The following is a 19529-nucleotide window of genomic DNA, read 5'->3' on the forward strand; positions in this document are numbered from 1 at the left end:
GATCCGTCAGTATCTTCCAGCACAGATGGAACCAGATTGATGCCTCCTTCGACTCCTACCTTTCCGCCCTTTGATTGCTACCTGCTTAGCTCTCTACCCAGGTTTCTTCTCTCTTCTTTCAATCACCCCGTCGCGCTCGACCTGATCTTCTCTCCATAGAAAGCCCGAGCGCCTTCAAAGTGAAAGTGAGCTATAAAATATTTAATGGCTCTGCAAAGTGGTTTGATGCGAAACAGAAGTCTTTGGATGAGACGTTTCGTGCCCTGATGAAGGGCTGCTTGGAGCCTAGGGAAAGCAGGTGCTGGTTGGCTTGTGAGTGCCACTAAATTACCCAGAAGTGCCAGCCCGGCCTGTGTCATTGGCAGCTAAATTGTAGCCCCAAATGAGCTTAGCGCTTGACACTATCTATCTTACCTACTTACATAGCCTCAGTACCATTGAGTCTGTAAACACTTAATGGACTAGAGAGAATTTATCTGTTCGCAATCCCAAGAAAGTGGGGAAGGACACCCTGCAACCCACGGGGTCAGAAATCTGTAAGGAGTAGCTGCTGTGGGCTGGCTTCCTGGGTGCTAAAGGCGGAGTGCCGCAGAGCTTTCCCCAAAGTGAAATGGAAACAGTTTTTAACACCCATCTTCATTATAAATGCCAACTTTTTAGTATTAATCAAACAGATACCTGTCGCAGAAACAGAAGGGGGTGAAAGCTTTAAATAAAACGACTGTGTGTGCATATCGTAAGAGTTTATGAGAATATAAATGCTGCAGTGAGGGACAGAATAAAATTTAAATTCAAGTGCCATCCAAATGCAGCTGATGTATTGTGACTCCGTATCATTTTCTTGGCAAGAGACAAGCAGAGGTGGTTTGCCACTGCTTACCTCGGTGGAGCAACCCCGGACTTCTGTGGTACTAACTCTGAACTTTCCAAAAGATTATTGGGATACTGTGTGATATAATATTATATAGGACAAAAAACATAATCGCAATAGGTGGGATTTAACATGGTCCAGAATTCAGTCAGAATGGCTGAGTCCTGGGGCAAATGGAATGGTACAATTATGACTCTGGGCATGTGCAGAGTGTTGTTTATCCAAACTAGCCAGTCTCCACCCACCTGGGATTAAATATTGAAGCTTTCAGGACAAAGGACATTTCAAATGCCTGAAGCCCTGGGATTTTTTCTTCTCTCTGTAACCTGCGCCAGTGGCTGTCTTTCCACTGGATTTGACGCCAAGTGCTCCAGCCTTTCTCTACCAGAATTCTTCTGTTGAGGCTTCCTCTACTTCACTCAAGTGGCCTCCAGGGCAACGGTCTATAGAAGCTTTTAAAATTGTGCTGAAAAGAAAAATCACCAACAGCTCTCAGCAGCCCAGTTTACTTCTCTCTGTATTGTTTATTTTTTCCCCTCTCTCTCTCCAATTGAATGCCAATTTCTTTTCCTCCATTGTCAAGGTGGAGACAGAATACTGCAGCCGAACAAAACAAGAGCTTTTTTTAAAAAAAATGCTTCCTGCAGAAATCAGCCCACATTATGAGTGTTTATTGCCTCGGTGCTGTTTGCACGAGCCGGATATTAGGGGGTTATAAACAGGAGTCATCCAAAGGTTGAGGCAGAGGGATTGAGAAAGCAAACTGAGATGCCGAGGCTGTTATCGTAACCCAGCTATCCTAACAATTTTTTTCTGCACAAAGCGAGGTGTTCCAGAGCATTTGTTAACAAGGTGCTTATCAGAGGTCATTCCTGGGCCTTTGTGTTCCCTTAGGGGAGTGTGAGCTCCAGCCACCAAACATAAAAATCCTGCAACTATTTATATCAATACATATCTTTCTACCTCCTGAGAATCCTCTTGGCATTGATGTCTGATGAGATATTCTTTACGGTCTGGAGCAAAAAAACAAAACACAAAACCTGTAAAGGATTCTGGACCGTGTTCCTTGGTGCATTCAGTTCACACAACCCCCCCTCGCCAGGCCTATGAAATGTCATAATGAGTTCCTATTAATTAAGAGTGCAACCTAGAACATATAGAACATTCACCCCTGCCTGCTAATTGCTCAGTGCAACGAAGGGGCAAGTTATCTTGCAGGGAAACTTGTGCAGTTAATGGTTTACATGTTGGGGGTCAGCTTCCAATGCATCTTCAGAGCACAGCTTGAATCCTGAGATGAAAGGACAGGAGGCAAAATTCCCTATTTTTAACACCTTGGATGTATAAATAACTCCCGTCACTCCAAGTTGTAAATAATTAAGCCGAGGCCTCAAAACCTCTGATGCAGAGGGAGGCTGAATGAGACAACTGATCAATGGAAATTATTCAGGTGGTTACAGCAACGCAGCAAGGGTTGGTTACAAGCTAGGATTCAAATGGAGGAAAAGAGAATGCAGTCTCAGCACTGGATATTAAACCCTTTCAGCCCAACACATCTAAGATTTCAACTGAATGCTACTTATTAGTGTTGAGATAGTGACCCCATGTAGGCTGAAGGCACGGATAAACACTACATTGGTGAAGAGTGGGAAGATACCCATGAAACAGGAAAAAACTGGGAGCCTTGTGGAAAGGCCAAGATGCTGCATCCATCTTGGACTCCATTTATAAGTACAGGTAGGAAACGATTCCAGGACTATTTAGATATCATGGACTACAATTCCCAGCTGCAGGGGTTGATGGGAATTGTAGTCCATGAACATCTGGAGGGCCATATCGGGCACACCCCTGACATAAAGGACACATGCTGACATTCTTGATGCTGCATTGTTTGTTGCTTCATGATTAGTGTAAGTTGCACTTAATTAAAAAAACTGCATGTGAGAGCCAGTGTGGTGTAGTGGTTAAGAGCAGATGGATTCTAATCTGGAAAACCGGGTTTGATTCCCCACTCCTCCACCTGAGTGGTGAACCAGATGTATTTCTGCACTCCTACATTCCGGCTGGGTGACCTTGGGCTAGTCACAGTTCTTCAGAGCTCTCTCAGCCCCACCTACCTCATAAGGTGCCTGTTGTGGGGAGAGGAAGAGAAAGGAGCTTGTAAGCCATTTTGTCTCCTTACAGAAGAGAAAGGTGGGGTATAAATCCAAACTCCTCCTCCTCCTCTTCTTCTTCTTTTGGCATTATCACTTGCTGTTATTTATTTCTCTAGTAGCCTGGGAAACAGTTATTTAGGCACGTTTCTGTTGTGGATTGTTTAGAAAACTATACCCGTGTTTTTGTCTGTTACTAGGTAGAATTGCCAACCTCCAGCTGGCACCTGGAGATCTTCTGCCATTATCATTAATCTCCAGATGACCAAGATCAGTTTCCCTGGAGAAAATGGCTGCTTTGGAGTGTGGATTCCATGGCATTATTATAACCCACTGAGACAGGCTTCAGCCCCCTCAAATCTGCCAGCATTTCCCGACCCAAAGCTGGCAACACTATTAATAGGGCCTAAGGCAGTGATGGCGAACCTTTGGCACTCCAGATGTCATGGACTACAATTCCCATAAGCCCCTGCCAATTGGCCATGCTGGCAAGGGCTGATGGGAAATGTAGTCCATAACATCTGGAGTGCCAAAGGTTCGCCACCATGGGCCTAAGGAAACAAAAATCATTGTTCCTTTTTAGGCTTCAACTGTTGTCAAATGGCAGCAACTTATGGCAACCTCACACAGTGTTTCCAAGAAAGAGATGAGCAGAGGGAGTTTTCCGTTGCCTGCCTCTATGCAGGAAACCTGGACTTCCTTGAGGGTCTCCCAGCCAAGTACTAATCAGGGCTGACCCAGCTTAGCTTCTTTTTTCCCCTGGACTATGCCTGGTCCAAGGTCACCCAGCAGGCTTCAAGAGCAGTGGAGAATCAAACCTCAATCACTGAGATTGCAAATGCCTTAACAGACCAGGTGATCGGGAGCAACAGCCGCAGAAGGCCATTGCGTTCACATCCTGCATGTGAGCTCCCAAAGGCACCTGGTGGGCCACTGCGAGTAGCAGAGAGCTGGACTAGATGGACTTTGGTCTGATCCAGCTGGCTTGTTCTTATGTTCTTATGTTCTTACTGATTAGGGTCCTCCGTTTGTGTGGAGAACTGGAGAATCAAATCCCGTTCTCCAGATTAGAGTCCACTGCTCTTAACCACCGTACCATGCCGGCTGTTTAACAAGAGAAAAGAGGCACTACAAATTGTGAATGTTTCCTTGTCTAGCACATTATTTACCAGAATCATTCAGTCATTAGGTCAAATCTACCTGGACCTGCATTTCTGTTTTCTTCAGGAAGAAGCAGAGAATGGTGACCTCTTGTAGCTTAGAGCTATCACACCAAGAGACAGATGGCCTAAACATTCTAACAAGGCATGCTAGTTTTCTATGTTCAGAGAAACAAGTCCTTTTTTAAAAGAGGGAGCATTCAAATCTGCACACACACACACACACCCCCCGTACAACTATGTAGGCCAGCTTGAATTTTGCTCCTTGTTATTTTGATAATGAGCCCTGCCCGCCAAATCGGAACTCAGAGCCATGTTCTTCACTTTATAAATATTGATTCCTTAGGAAAGGAGGGCAGCCCTGGCAATCATTCACTCCCTGTTTTGACACTCATTCTGAATACAAATGCAAAAATTAGGATGTAATTACCTCATTTTCCAGGAACCGAGATCCCCAGTCAGACCGTACTCTTGCATTTATCACCTTATAAGGGTGAATGAGTCACTGTTAGAAAGTTCTATCAGCTGTGTACTTAAATACATCCGGAAAAAAAAACGTATTGCCCCATTACATTTCAAGCATTAGCATACACTGTGAATGCCATGAAATCTTGGATAGCTGTTCAGGGCTAGCAAGAGTCTATTTCAGGCGTAATTATCATGCATTCAGGTTTCTTAACGTTATGAGCTTATGGCCACTGGGAAGCAAGGTGTGTTTATTGAGATGCGAGTTTGCAATTCAGTTCCACACACAGTTCAGTTCCAGTCCAAGGCTTAATTCAGAGCCAAACATTCTTGAACCTGTTTACATGGGAGAATGTACGCAGCTGTAGAACATGAAGAGGAGGAGGAGGAGGAGGAGTTGGGATTTATATTCCACCTTTCTCTCCTGTAAGGAGACTACAAGCTCCCACAACAGACACCTGGTGAGGCAGGTGGGGCTGAGAGAGTTCCCAAGAACTTTGACTAGCTCAAGGTTACCCAGCAGGAATGTAGGAGTGCAGGAACACATCTGGTTCACCAGATAAGCCTCTGCCACTCAGATGAAGCAAAGCTGTGTGGCTCCCGGTCACCAGCATATGTGCCCCCAAACAAGCATGGATGCCACTTCTCACTTGCCTTGAAAGCTCCTTTCTGTGGTCACCATAAGTTAGAAGCTAAGCAGGGTCATTACTTGGAAGGAAGACCACCAAGGAAGACTCTGTAGAGGAAGGCAATGACAGACCACTTCTGCTTCTCACTTGCCTTGAAAATCCCTTGCTGGGGTTGCCATAAGTTGACTGTGATTTGCTAACACTTCACACACATAGGATCTTTTTATTTCCTAGGGCTTTTAAGGAGTTTAGCAACCGGGAGGGAAACAAATGCTTTTCCTTGAATTTCTGGAATTGTAAATATCTCAAACTAGATGTAGTTATTTTAACACCGAAATCCCATTTGTAACACGTTTTTTTCCCTAGCTTGGATGGCCCATGTTAGCCTGATCTCAGAAGCTAAGCAGGGTCAGACCCGGTTATTACTTAGATGGGAGACTGGCAAGGAAGTCTAGGGTTGCTGTGCAGAGGAAGGCGATGGCAGACCACCTTTACGCACAAACACACAGGCATCTCTTGCAAAGGTCCAGATGTGGACTTCGCAGTTCCATTTTCCTTCCCACCGCTAGCACTGGGGAGCCTATTCTGCAATAACATCAGCTTGGTAGAGAGTTAATGTCTGTTTTATCCCCTTCCCTAATGAAACCCATATTCTTCTTTTCCTGGATCCTTCAATTGCTATTGATTCCGCCCTGATGCCTCTGTTTGTTTCCTGTCGGCTTAGGTGTTCTCCCCACATCTAGGCAAGCACTTTCCCCTCACTTATCTGCAATTTCCTCTCTTGTTACTTCTGCAGTCATTCTCCCCTGCTCTCCGCAATGCCTCCAGGGTTTTTATATTAGCTCATGGGTGCTCTCTCACCCGCCTCTCCTTGATGGGTTTGGGCTGGCAAAGGCAGTGATGGGAAGAGACAGGGAGACAAGATGGGGATGGAACGAAGGAGGGCCCTGGTTCCTGCCCTTTTGCAGTTGCCGGATGTCGGTGTTCCATCTTTTTAAAATTTGAACTTTTGGAACAAGGAACAATTGTGCACGATTGTCAAAGTGCGGCAAAGGGAGGGGCTTCCTTCCCTCTGAGAAATCTCCCGCACCGCATCTGATTTTTCAAATGGCTGAGACTCCATTACCTCTTATTCCATTTCCAGTTTGGAGGAGAAGTAAATGGCACAGAAGGGTTTAGAGCATTCTCTCCCAGTTCGAGGAAAAGTTCTGTGTAACTCAAAAACCTGCCCCCAGCATTGTGGTCAGTCCTACTGAAGCTCCTGTCTCTGGGAATCGCAGCCTGTTTTGTGAAAGGCCTCCCCCACCACTGCCTTGTGAAATGTTCACAGACTTCTTGATAGTTTCACAAGGGTAGCCCTGAAAAGCAAAATCTGAGTCCAGTAGCACTCCTTGGGTATCTGAGGGATCCCGACTAAACTTGGTGATTGGGCTTACCGAATCACATTCGGTAAACCGAATCACAGCACAAAAAAAACCCCCAAGTGTGTTAGAAAAACTGAATATACCTCAGGCCGAAAAAGCTGAATAGCATTTGGCTTTTTCGGCTTTCTCTCCCTCCCCTTGGAAGCCAGCAGAGAAGTGAGGAAGAAATAGATTATCAGCCTGACCTAACTCAGCCTGGCAAGCAAGATCTACCTCCCTCCCTTGGTCTCCCAGCCCAGCAGGGCTGGAAGAGCATGGGAGGGGAAGAGACCAAGAAAGGGCGGGAGAAATCTGAGGCCTGCATGCTGTACCTCCCCCGCCTCTGCTATCCAAGCCCTTTGGGATTTGGACAGAAGAGGCAGGGAGAGAAATGGCCCAATCCTGCAAGTGGGGCTCAGCAGCTCGACATGCAAGACTGCCCCCCTACCGCCCCTTCTGGGCTTGGACTGCAGAGGTGGGCGAGAGCAGGCCAGATCCCACATGCAGGGCTTACATTTCTCAAGCCCTGTGGACATTGAGAAGGGCCGGCAGGGCCATTCTTTTCAATTTCAGGTTTGGGTTTTTTTTAACTCAAATATTTTGTTGAATTGAAAACACCCCAAATCAAAATTTATTGATAGATTCTATCAGTGCTCAAGTGTAATGCAGACTTTTGTTTTGCACAGAACCCTTCCTCACCCTGGCAAGAAATAGTCTTAAACTATGCGTGTAATTTGCTTTAGTCCAAAGAATAGGAATGGAAAAAATACCTAATTGAAGGGAGCATTGACTACCATATGCTTATATGCTGGGGATTTTGTTCGCCTTTTAGGAGACATTGGACCCAAATTGTGCTTTAGAAGCCTTTTTGAATGTTTCCCCCTTTTTTTCAGATGGGGAGAAGGACCTTTCCTCTCAATGGGCTTTATATTTTTGGTGTTAGGTGGAATAATAGAAGAAATTTCCGGGTTAGAGTATGCACTGTCAGTCTCCAGTAGCATTTTTCCTGATGCTTGCTTTGCATCTGTGGCTGGCATCTCCTGATGCCAGCCACAGATGCAGGCGAAACAGCAGAAGAAAATGCTACTGGAACACAGCCATACAACCCAGAAAACCCACAATACCCTAGTGATTCCAGCCGTGAAAGCCTTCGACAATGCTTTACATTTCTCAGTAGGAGACATTTGAGTAGCCAACCTACATTCTGCTATGGCGGAAAGTTGCCAGCACCAAAGTGCCATGTTCGCTGCCAAACCTCTTCATAAAAGCAGACGACAGCAGCTCTGCCCCGGCAGCTGAAGGCCTGTTCCATGCAGATATTCACTCCCTTTAGGCCCTGGGGGGCTGGTGGTGGGGGGAGGCAAGGAGCATAATCAGGCTGGGGAGCTTCATCTCACTGTGTATTAAATTAATTTGCAAGTAGGACAGAGGTGGGAGGAAGTAATTACAGACCAGAATGTCAAGAGCCGGCAGTGGCTGCAACTTGAGGTGGGTCCTTGCGCCAGCCAAGACAACAGCCCAGCAGTCCTTGTACGTTTTCTTCCCAGATTATTTCTCAGTATTAAAGGTAGAACTCATGCTGGTTCTCCTGGGCTGCATTTTGCAAGTGAAGCGTGACTGGGAAATGTGCGAACTCAAGAGGAGGAGGCATCTAATGACAGCCAGGAATCATTTTGAAGGGGTGGGTGCAGACTAACCGGAGGTGGGATCCAGCAGGTTCTCACAGGTTCCCGAGAGTAGGTTACTCATTATTTGTGTGTGCCGAGAGGGGGTTACGAATGGGTGATCTTGCCACGTGATTTTTGCCTTAGTTACGCTCCTCCTTTCAGCAGTAGTGCGCAGAACTTGAAGCAGTCTAGCAGGAGGTGCACCGGCGTGCGTGGCAGCCTGTGCCTGTGTGCATTTGTTTCCCGCCCAAGGACCGGTGCAGCGGCTGCGCCAAGTCCTTGCCACAGCCCCGCCCAGGAATGCCCCTCCGCTCGAATGCCCGCCGCCATGCCCCTCGTCAGTGTTCTCTCACTCCCAGCCCCATTGGTGCTACACTACAGTTTGAATTCCACCACCATGGGAACCTGTTACTAAAATTTTTGGATCCCACCACTGAGACTAACATTATGGTAAAGGGGTTGGTGGGCTTGAAAATGTTTGACAAACATTTTCCAAAGGTTTGGGGTGATTTGTGTGGAAAGGGACAGGGCAGTGAACTGGTTAAGAGCAACGGACTCCAGATTGGAGAACCAGGTTCGATTCCTCCATATGAACCCTACTGGGTGACCTTGGGCCAATCACAGTTCTCTCAGAACTCTTTCATCCTACACAGAGGCAGGCAATGACAAACTTCTAAACATCTCATGCCCTAAAAAACTTACAGAGTCACCATAACTTGGCTGTGACTGGAAGGCATACCGACACACCCAACATGTGGTCTCTTTCCATCGTTGAGTAGGTCAGTCCACTGCATCCTCCTGCCAGAGGGTGAGGAGACAGATCCCACCCCGAGGCTGTGGATCAGATGTGAAAGCTTGACAAGATTTCCTTCCCTCTTGTCCACTCAAAGTGATGGATCATGGATCATTTGTCCAAGTGGCTCTGTGCACTCAGTAGGCCTGGAGCTTGGATCCTTTTTAACACCCTCGTGCGAACAAGAACAAAATATGGGTCTCTAGAGTTTATGAATAGATCTGGAGATAGAAATTGCTTTAATTCTGAAGTTATGACGTTTTATCTTCTCCGTTGCTCGGAGAAGGCACAAAACCTAAGCCTGCAGCCATTTCCTTCACAGCAGCGTCAAATGAACATTAATCCAGTTAGTTTTTCTTTCTTCTCAGAGCGGCCAAGTGGTTAAAAAAAGACTAAAAACTAAGGCAATAATGAATTCACTCTCTCCGTTTCAGGTCTGATTTTCATTTTCTGCTGATATGGCCATTAATTTTTGCAGAGATTTCTCATGTCATTTAATGTCATCACAAAAAAAACCCCTCAAAGCTCTTTCTCTACAGGTTATATTCTCATAGCACCAGCAGCCATTTTTCTCTCTAGTCTTGTGAGGTTCACCTATGATGTTAGCATGAAGATGAAAGGTAAATTTCTGCATCAATCTGGACCAAAGTCCATTTAATCCAGTATTTTATTCTCAAGAATGGCCAACCATATTTATAAGTGGTTACCAGCAGAGCAGGAAGGAAGGAAGGAAGGAAGGAAGGAAGGAAGGAAGGAAGGAAGGAAGGAAGGAAGGAAGGAAGGAAGGAAGGAAGGAAGGAAGGAAGGAAGGAAGGAAGGAAGGCCTTTTCTCCTGTCCCTAGTATCTGGTGTTTAGAGGTACACTGCCTCTTTACATGGAGGCTTTTTTCAGCTATTGATTGACACATCAACACCCCTGAATTTGTCTGATTGCTCTTGAAAACCAACTGCCTAAAAATGCTGTTGTTCCATCTTCTATCGTGAATACTAAGTCCAGAGGTGCGATCCAGCAGGTTCTCACAGGTTCCCGAGGGTAGGTTACTAATTATTTGTGTGTGCCGAGAGGGGCTTACTAATTGGTGATTTTGCCACGTGATTTTTGCCTTAGTTACGCCCCTCCTCTTAGCAGTAGCACGCAGAACTTGAAGCAGTCTAGCAGGAGGTGCACCGGCGTGCGTGGCAGCCTGCTTCATGCGCAGCATCTCGCTTTCCCCGCCCAAGGACCGGGCGCAGCCGGCTTCTGCAGATCCTTGCTACAGCCCCTCGCTACAGGAATGCCCCGCCCCCAGAATGCTCGGCCACGCCCACATTGTGCCCCGCCCAGCCCCATTGCCGCTACACCACAGTTTGAATCCCACCACCATGGGAACCTGTTACTAAAAATGTTGGATTGTTTTTAGGGATTTTTCCAAAACCCTCTTCATTTTATCCATAATGAAAACAGGAGCCAGCAAAATGCAGTTTGCCGCTAGAAACCAGCCTTTTCTCCGCAGGTTGTTTCCAGCATATCTTGTTATCAAATGCTACTTGTTTTCTTTCAATTCTCCCATGTTTTTCCCCACATCTGGCTCTGGAAGAATGTTCTTGTGATTTCTCCTCAACTGTTTTCCCTCTGCACTTTTACAATTGCATTTTTTTTAAAAAAAATCTGTTTCCAAGCCAGCTTCCCTTGAGCAGGCGATTGTTTATTTCTCTGCCTCACCAAACACCTGGTCCCTACCCTTGGTCCCATGTAATCACCCAACCTCCTCTTCAGGCACTTTCTCCTCCCCCTCCATTTTTGAAAGGATTTAAAAAAAAATTCTCTTTGTCATATTGAACTAGTAATGTTAAGGGAAATATTCACTTTGGCCATTTCTGCATGGCCTTGCGAGCGGAGGTGCACTGGCCATGATGCTGGTGCACTCCTCAGGGCTGTTTGCATGGTGCCCTGCGAATGGCCCCAGTGCCCCAATGGCACACAGGTTCGCACAGGCACCCCAGCACAGATCTCTCTTACCTTGTCTCCTGGCCGCTGTTGCACTGGAGAGGTCAGGGGACATGCCCCCGTGGCCATGGTAATGCTTCCAGGGCTGGAGGCCAGGAAGTGTGTCCCTTGGCCTCTCCAGAGCAATGCATAAGAGGGATCTGCGCCAGCATGAGAAAAATGCAGGCTTCTACCAGGGAACAGCAGCGGCGTAGTGGCTACGAGCAAGTGCACTCTTATCTGGAGGAACCGGGTTTGATTCCCAGCTCTGCTGCTTGAGTTGTGGAAGCTTATCTGGGGAATTCAGATTAGCCTGTGCACTCCCACACATGCCAGCTGGGTGACCTTGGGCTAGTCACAGCTTCTTGGAGCTCTCTCAGCCCCACCTACCTCACAGGGTGTTTGTTGTGAGGGGGGAAGGGCAAGGAGATTGTCAGCCCCTTTGAGTCTCCTGCAGGAGAGAAGGGGGGGCTATAAATCCAAACTCTTCTTCTTTCACTCGGCACCAAATGGAAGCCAGCATTTTCCAAAAGACTCACTCATTGTGCGAGTGCAAAAAACTCGCTGGGGGGGGGGGGATGCCACTGCTGCTGCAGCGGCAGCTGTCCAATGTGTGTGAGCCACCTGAGCCTGGGAAAGGGCAGAGTACCAAATCTGATTCAATAAAATGCAATAAAGATACTTATTACTAGAACTGATGTGTACAGGTGCCGCCAGGGGAAAGGCCATGCTCCAACGTTCACCTGCCTCACTTCAGCAGGTGGGGTGCAAGCATCAGGGTTACAATGTCAGGTCTCAGCTGATGGACAGGATGATCAGAATTACCACTACTAAGAAATTGTTTCTTATTGCAGTGTATGAGGAATGCAAGGAGCAGGGACAGTTTGTTTGAATCCACACACATAGCAGAGAGAATCTCATTGTCATCTTTCAGTCCCCTGACACTATTTCTTTCAATGTTCCATGCACAGAGAGTTCTGGACTTGATTGGGAAAAGACAACCCCCATTGCAAAAATGAGGATTTTTTCCCCCCTAACTGCTTCTGAAACCACTTTAGAGACCTTTTCCCTTTAAAATAATATTGTTTTATTGCCGTGTGAGGCATACGGGGCCCGCTTTGATTATTTCAAGAATAAATTAGACTCATTATCTTTTAAAATGTCTTGGAGAGAAAAATGCAAGAATTGCCTGGGAAGCACGCACACGCACACACACGCACACACACACTAATGAAATCCAAGTAGTATCAAGAATGCCACAAAGCAAGGAAGGGAACAGGCCAATGATGACTAATTAAGGGAAACATGTGCCATTATAGGAAAATGGAGGCAATCTGACATTGGCTTTAAGGTTAACAGAGCAAATTTGGATGTATACAAGTCAATAAGCATTGTGAAGGCATTCATCCTTGTGTTTTCTGATAGATCATATAGGGTGTCAAAGACATGGCCACTCCAGTCTCCAGCAGATTCATAGTTCGTCATCCCCTGCCAGCATCATGCTGGCAGGGGATGATGGGAACTGTAGTCCATAACATCTGGAGGGCCACGAGTTTGACACCTATGTGATATATGATGAGATGGGGCCAGTCTGGAGGCTACTCAAAGAAACCACTATGGGATGAATCCTGGGGGCATTTACTCATCTCTCTGCAGACTTGGCCTGCCATCTGAGTGTGGCTCCCAGGTCCAGATGGAAATTACCACCGAGCTGTAGGCTGTGGGTCAGGATTAATTCACGTGTTGTATCCAGGGATTTAAAGACAACTCTTAAGAGGCCATTTTCTGCCCATGCAGCTCACTGTTGAAAGCTAATCAGATATTCAGCCAATGTTCTCTGCCTTGAAATTAGGGCTGCATTTGCAAACATCACAGAGGAGGTTCTCTTTGTCTGTTAGCCTGGAAATGTATGATTTCTTGTTTGTTAGGGTTTCATTGTGTATTCATTCATTAATAACTTAATGCGGTAGAACATCATTAACTGACAGGCTTGCAGGATGGCAGAATCAGCCGAAAAATTCAATTTCCAAATCCCTTGAGTGGCTAATGTTAGTCAACCATTTAGCGCAGTCAGCGGTAAACTGGGCTACAGCTAAAGTGTTTCTCACTATTCCATGGGTAAACACCTGATTAGGTGGGAAGGGGATCTCATTTTCCTTGCGATGTGAGCTGGGCCCAGAATTGCATGACCGCCTTCCATTCACACATGTCCGCGTAATACCAGAGAATGCACCGTGCTGTGGGAAACCCACAAATTGCCTGTTCAGTTAACCCCACAGTATGGTTGCCAACTCTGGGCTGGGAAATATCTGGAGATTTGGAAGTGGTGTTTGAACAGGGACCTCAGTGGAGTATAATGTCATAGGATCCAACTTAGAATACAGCCATTTTTCCCTAATGTTTAGGTGGAATCTCTTTTCCTGCACCTTAAATCCATTACTTCTGGTCCTAGTCTGAGGCAGCAGAAAACAAGCTTGCTCTGATATGGCACCCCTTCAAATATTTAATCATAGCTAAGATGTCTCCCATTTATCTTTGCTTCTCCAGATTAGAAGAGTTTGGATTTATATCCCCCCTTTCTCTCCTGCAGGAGACTCAAAGGGGCTTACAATCTCCTTGCCCTTCCCCCCTCACAACAAACACCCTGTGAGGTAGGTGGGGCTGAGAGAGCTCTGAGAAGCTGTGACTAGCTCAAGGTCACCCAGCTGGCGTGTGTGGGAGTGTACAGGCTAATCTGAATTCCCCAGATAAGCCTCCACAGCTCAGGCGGCAGAGCTGGGAATCAAACCCGGTTCCTCCAGATTAGATACACGAGCTCTTAACCTCCTACGTCACTGCTGCTCCTTACACATCCCCAGCTCCCTAAGCCTCTCTTTGTAGGGTGTGGATTCCAAACCTTTTACCATTTTACCTCTGAACACATTCCAGCTTGTTAATATTCTTCTTAAATTGTGGTGCCTAGAACTGAACACAGCACTGAACACAGTGAGGTCTGACCAATGCAGAGTAGAGTGGTACAATTACTTCCCTCAATTTAAACACTATACTCTTATTGATGCATCCCACAATTGCATTGGCTTTCTTGGCTGCCATATCACACTGCTGACTCCTGTTCAGTTTGTGGTCTACTAAGACTTCCAGATCCCTTTCACATGTAGTGTTGTCAATCCAGGTGTCACCCATCCTATATCTGTGCATTTTCTTTTTTTTTCTGCCTAAGTGTAGAATCTTCCATTTATCTCTGCTGAAATTCATTTTGTTGGTTTTGGCCCCGCTCTCTAATCTGTCCAGATCATTTTGAATCCTGCCCCTGTCCTCCAGGGTTTTAGCTATCCCTCCTAATATCATTTTGCTTTGACATGCAGCTGGGGGAAACGGAGGTGAAACCAGTGAGGAAGGGGTATTTAACACTGGGGGAAGGGGTATTTAACACTTCCTTTCATCCCAGTGGGCCAACTGGAAATAGCCCTCCACCCCACTCTGCCAGTGTGGCTGGTTTAGCACCCAGGAAGGAAAGAAGACGGGGCAACCTTAGTACCTATTTTTTCCCGTCTCCACAGGCTGGCTTTGAGGAGAGGTGAGAGAATTCAGCAACGCTTTAGCGCTCCATCATTTGGTTGTCAGCTATTGCTAAATGTCAAGATCTCCCTCCTGAACGTGTATCTCATGCTCCTGTCTAAGTCAGGCCAATCCATCAGATGGTGGTCAGGAGTTAGTATGCTTCCAGAGCACCTAAATATTCCAACCTCTTGTCTGTTGCAGGGACTGCAGCTCTCATTCAGGCCTGTTCATGCCGGGGTGATTGGTAGTCTGAAATGACTACGTCTCGGAAGTGGAACAGTTTGCTTGCATCCGGACCTAGTGAACAGGGTGACGGGCTGTCAAAATGCATTATACTCCAATGTCTGTGAAGGGGGGCTGCTGGATTCTTTTGCCTTTCAGAGTTAGCGCGATTAGGCAGGATTCCTTGCATGGGACCTGTCGGATTGTCAGAAATCACCTCCTGCTGCAATTTCCTACTTGAAACGCCGTCTCCCTCTGTGGTCCAGAGGTGGGCTTCATTCCACCATGTGTTCCGTTTCAGATAGAAGAGTTTCACTCCCTCCTGCCTTCTTTAGCTGATGGAGGAGACCTGGAAGAAAGTGCAGCTTTCAAAAAGCTTTTCTGCAGAGATAATGCTGTTTGGAATAAAACGAAACTGAGCTTCAGATCTTCACAATCATTAAATGTCAGGTGGATTTTTTCCCTCTCTCTCTCTCTCTCTCTCTCTCTCTCTCTCTCCCCCCAAAGGTTGGAGGCTCGTTTGGGCTCTGGTGCCTGCTTTAAAGGCGGAACAAGAGAAAAAGAGAATCAAAAAGGAGACAGCAACTCTATTTGACTTCCATATCTATCAAAGGGGTTCTTTGTGACAGGCACAGGGTTTGAGAAGAACAGATGCTCTTCCAGAGGGAAGGCAACGCAATTCTCAATGCTCAGGGCCAGGAGATTTATTAATGTAAGAAGATCACGTTTGTTAAAGGTGGAATGGAGAAGCAAGGCAAATGGCAGAGATAGAAAGGCAAGGGATGGGAAAGGAAGTGCAAACAGCAGGTAGGAGCCTGTCAGTCAATCTCATCTCCTGTGTTGCTGTGGACCAAGGCCAAATTGGTCTGCAGACAATCTACACACTTCCTTTGAATGCTCAGACTAACAAGTGAGTGTGACCCAGGAGCTTTTATAAGGACTCAGAAATATCACATGCTCTACTCTAGCCTATCAGGTCAAACATGTCTTCTTGGTTGGTCTCCCTACGGTTTCCTCCATTGACCAGACCTAGATGGTGGCTTGTAGCTCTCAAGCTGTCCATTCAAGATGGGTTGTGGTGGCTTCACGTCCTGAAATATTATTTTGGGGGATAACACACAGTTGACTACTCCTCAAATACAGTTGGTCACCTCTGGAAAGAGCAGGGAATTATTGGAAGGAAACCTAGTGGAGCCATCTTGCTTCAATGAAACAGAACTTGGTCTGCACAACCTACAAAAGGTGATAGAGGGGGTGCACTGGGTTCTACTCCTTTGGGTCCCAGGTAGAGAAGGTTTTAATGTTCTTCTATGTTAAAAAATAGTTGTTGGCAATAACTTGTCAGAACTAAGTGTCTAAACAGTGTCATCCATGATTAGTATTTGGATGGGAGACCCCAAGGGATGCTATACAAAGGAAAACAATGGCAAACCACCTCTGAATGCCTTTTGATTGAATACTCCATGGAGAGTTGTCAAAAGTTAGTTGTGACATGACACTATGTTATTATGCTAGTTATGTAAATATGTATTTAAAATCCCTGCTGATATTAAAATAGCACTCTAGGGAGAAACGTTCTAGTATAGTTTTTTTTCATTTTGTGATGCTATTCCATTTCAAGGGAATTATCAGTGAGGGGGAGGTCTGAAAAATATAAATCCTCCCATTCACTCTGAAGTGATTCAGTCCACTCTACCATTTTATTATTCTGAATGTGTAGATCAGGTCCAGGTTTGGGTTGGCTTACAGCCCGAAGAGGAGAGCCAGCGTGGTGTAGTGGTTATAGAGCAGGTGGATTAGAGGTTTGATTCACCACTGCTCATGTTATTTGCTGAACCAGGTTTGTTTCCCTGCTCCTCCACATGAAGCCTGATGGGTGACGTTGGGCTAGTTCCAGTTTGTTCAGAACTCTCTCAGCCCCACCTACCTCACAATGTGTCTGTTGTGGGGGGAACCGGGAAAAGGAGTTTGTAACCCACCTTGCATCTCCTTACAGGAGAGAAAGGCAGGGTATAAATTCAAGACTCCTCCTCTTCTTCTTCTTAGTTGCTTGGTCCAGCACGGTGGCTCAGTTCCATCACAGGGCAAACATACCATCCCAAAAGTAAGTCTGAATTGCAGGGTGGAAGTGTCTATGCACGTGTGTAGGGATTTCATTTCCCTGCCTACAACAATGTTCCCAGCTTTCAGTTCCTCCTGCCGTCTGTATACGACAAGTATTTCTCAAACCTGAGAAAAATGACAAACATTCCCGGGAAGACCCAAGGGAGCTTCTCTCTACAATTGCACAACTTTTGTGCAGTCAGAATATCTTTCTTTGCATTCCAGCATGCCCAAAGTTTTGACATTCTTTCTCATCGGTGTAGCCACCTACGCTTCTTAGCCCTACTCCACACAGGTGATAGGAGAGAGAGAGAGATTTTTCTCCCTGCAGGGCACTGCCAGTAGTCATACACAGAGAGTTTGTCAGGCTGGGGAGGGGCAGGATTCTTCCTGGACTAGGTCTATAATTTATGGAGGCATTCCCTGCAGAGTAATAATAGCTCTCAGGAAGATCATGAGGAGGCTGAGCAAAGAGAGAGGGAAGGAAACCACGAGAAAAGGCAGAGAACTTGAGGACTTTCTGCCACCTCTAGTCTTCCTTTCCCCCTACCTTGTCAATATTCATGAGCCTCTCCCAGCAGGGGAGCTAAAAACGTTCTGCTCCTAAATCTAACCACTTTATAGAAGCCTAATTAAATTCTTCGGTGGGAGAGAAAGAATGGCGTTCAGAACAGGAGTTTCTGTGTGCACTATTGTATCCCAGACTCTTCCTTCCCATAATCACTTCTTTCTGAAGATCTGTGTCAGCAGCCATCATGGAAGCCAGTCGGGGCTACTTCTGAGTGAGTTTGCATCCAAAACTGGAAGTTCCACATTACATGATCTTCACTCCAAAGTGGAAGCTATGGATCAGGAATGCTCAAGAGTTGTGACTGTTATTTTCAAATGCTGCACAGAGCACCAGGCTTCCAAAGTTACAAAAAATGGTATTGAGGGACCTGAAAGATAAGTAAATATGGTTCAAACTTCCATGAGCTAGAACCTCTTTAGTCAGAGGCATGAAAAGTAGACTTTATTTTATAATAACAAAAGGAGATCCCTGCTGGATCAAGTCAGTGGTTCATCTAGTCCTGCATCCTGACTTACACAGTGGCCAACCAGTTCCTCTAGAGGTTCAACAACCAGGGCATAGAGGCCAAAGCCTTCCCCAATGTTGCCTCGCAGAATTGGTATTTACAGCTTTACTCGCTGTGAATGTAGAATGTAGAAGTTCCCTTCAGTCACCACAGCTAGTAGCCACTGATAGATCTATCCTCAATAAATCTCTGTAATGCCCTTTTAAAGCTGTCTGTGCCTATAGCCATCACGAGATCCTCTGCAAGCAAATTCCACATTTTAATTGTCATTGAGCAAAGAGGAATTTTGTTTTCTGCCCTGAAAGCTTAACCAATGTAACCAGTCAGTATGGTGTAGTGGTTAAGAGCAGGTTGACTCTAATCTGGACAGACAGGTTTGATTCCCCACTTCTATATTCCTGCTGGGTGACTTGGACTAGTCACAGTTCTCTCAGAACTCTTTCAGCCCCACCTACCTCACAAGGTGTCGGTTGTGGGGAGAGGAAGGGAAAGGAGCTTGTAAGTCTGCTTACAGGTGAGAAAAGGTGGGGTATAAATCCAAACTCTTCCTCTTCTTCTTCTTTAAGGTGTTTCAGAGCCCCTTTGCCATTTGGAATGTAGGGGAGGGGCAGCATATTAAATAAATAAATAAATAAATAAATAAATAAATAAATAAATAAATAAATAAATACATACATACATACATACATACATACATACATACATACATGCATACATACATACATACTATTCTAGAATTTTGGCATCCACTGTCTGTCCAGTTCCTAACATTCATATTTTCTGTGTCCTTTTCTGTCCTCTGCAATAACAATTCAAATGTATGCACACAGAAAAACACTACAAAAAAGCAATCTCATTTCTTTCTTTCTTTCTTTCTTTCTTTCTTTCTTTCTTTCTTTCTTTCTTTCTTTCTTTCTTTCTTTCTTTCTTTCACAAGGGCAACTTAACACACTCATGTAAGGTATGATTCACATATGATTATAGCTAGGGTGACAGAATTTACCTATGGGCTTTTATATTTGCCAGCATCACTCTTCAATCTGGATGCACGCAGAGGATGAACTGAAGAAATTTAAAGTTGAAGCAAATTGTACCATTTGCAATTCTGGGATTAATTGTAGACATTCTCTGAGTTGTACGAAAATTAAGTGGAACTGGAGCATAGCGTGTGGATCTTGCAAAACAGAAAGGACTGGGAGTGGAGAAATTGGCTTTCTCTCAGTGCCAGTTTTTTCTTCTGATTGCAATCTATTCTAGATTTATTTTAACTTTTTTTAAAAAAAAATCACCTCTCCTTCTCCTTGTAGGAAACTTAAGAATAAAGACACTGACCATCTAAGGCACAGCTTACCATAGGAAAGAAGTCCTATGGTTTAGCAAGAATTTGTGCCACTCAACAGATCCCTGTTTAGAATGCTGATGGCAGCTTTGAAGTTTACAACATTAGTTCCTGCCTAGAG

Source organism: Sphaerodactylus townsendi, linkage group LG12, assembly GCF_021028975.2.
Source record: "Sphaerodactylus townsendi isolate TG3544 linkage group LG12, MPM_Stown_v2.3, whole genome shotgun sequence".
In the NCBI taxonomy this organism is placed as follows: Eukaryota; Metazoa; Chordata; class Lepidosauria; order Squamata; family Sphaerodactylidae; genus Sphaerodactylus; species Sphaerodactylus townsendi.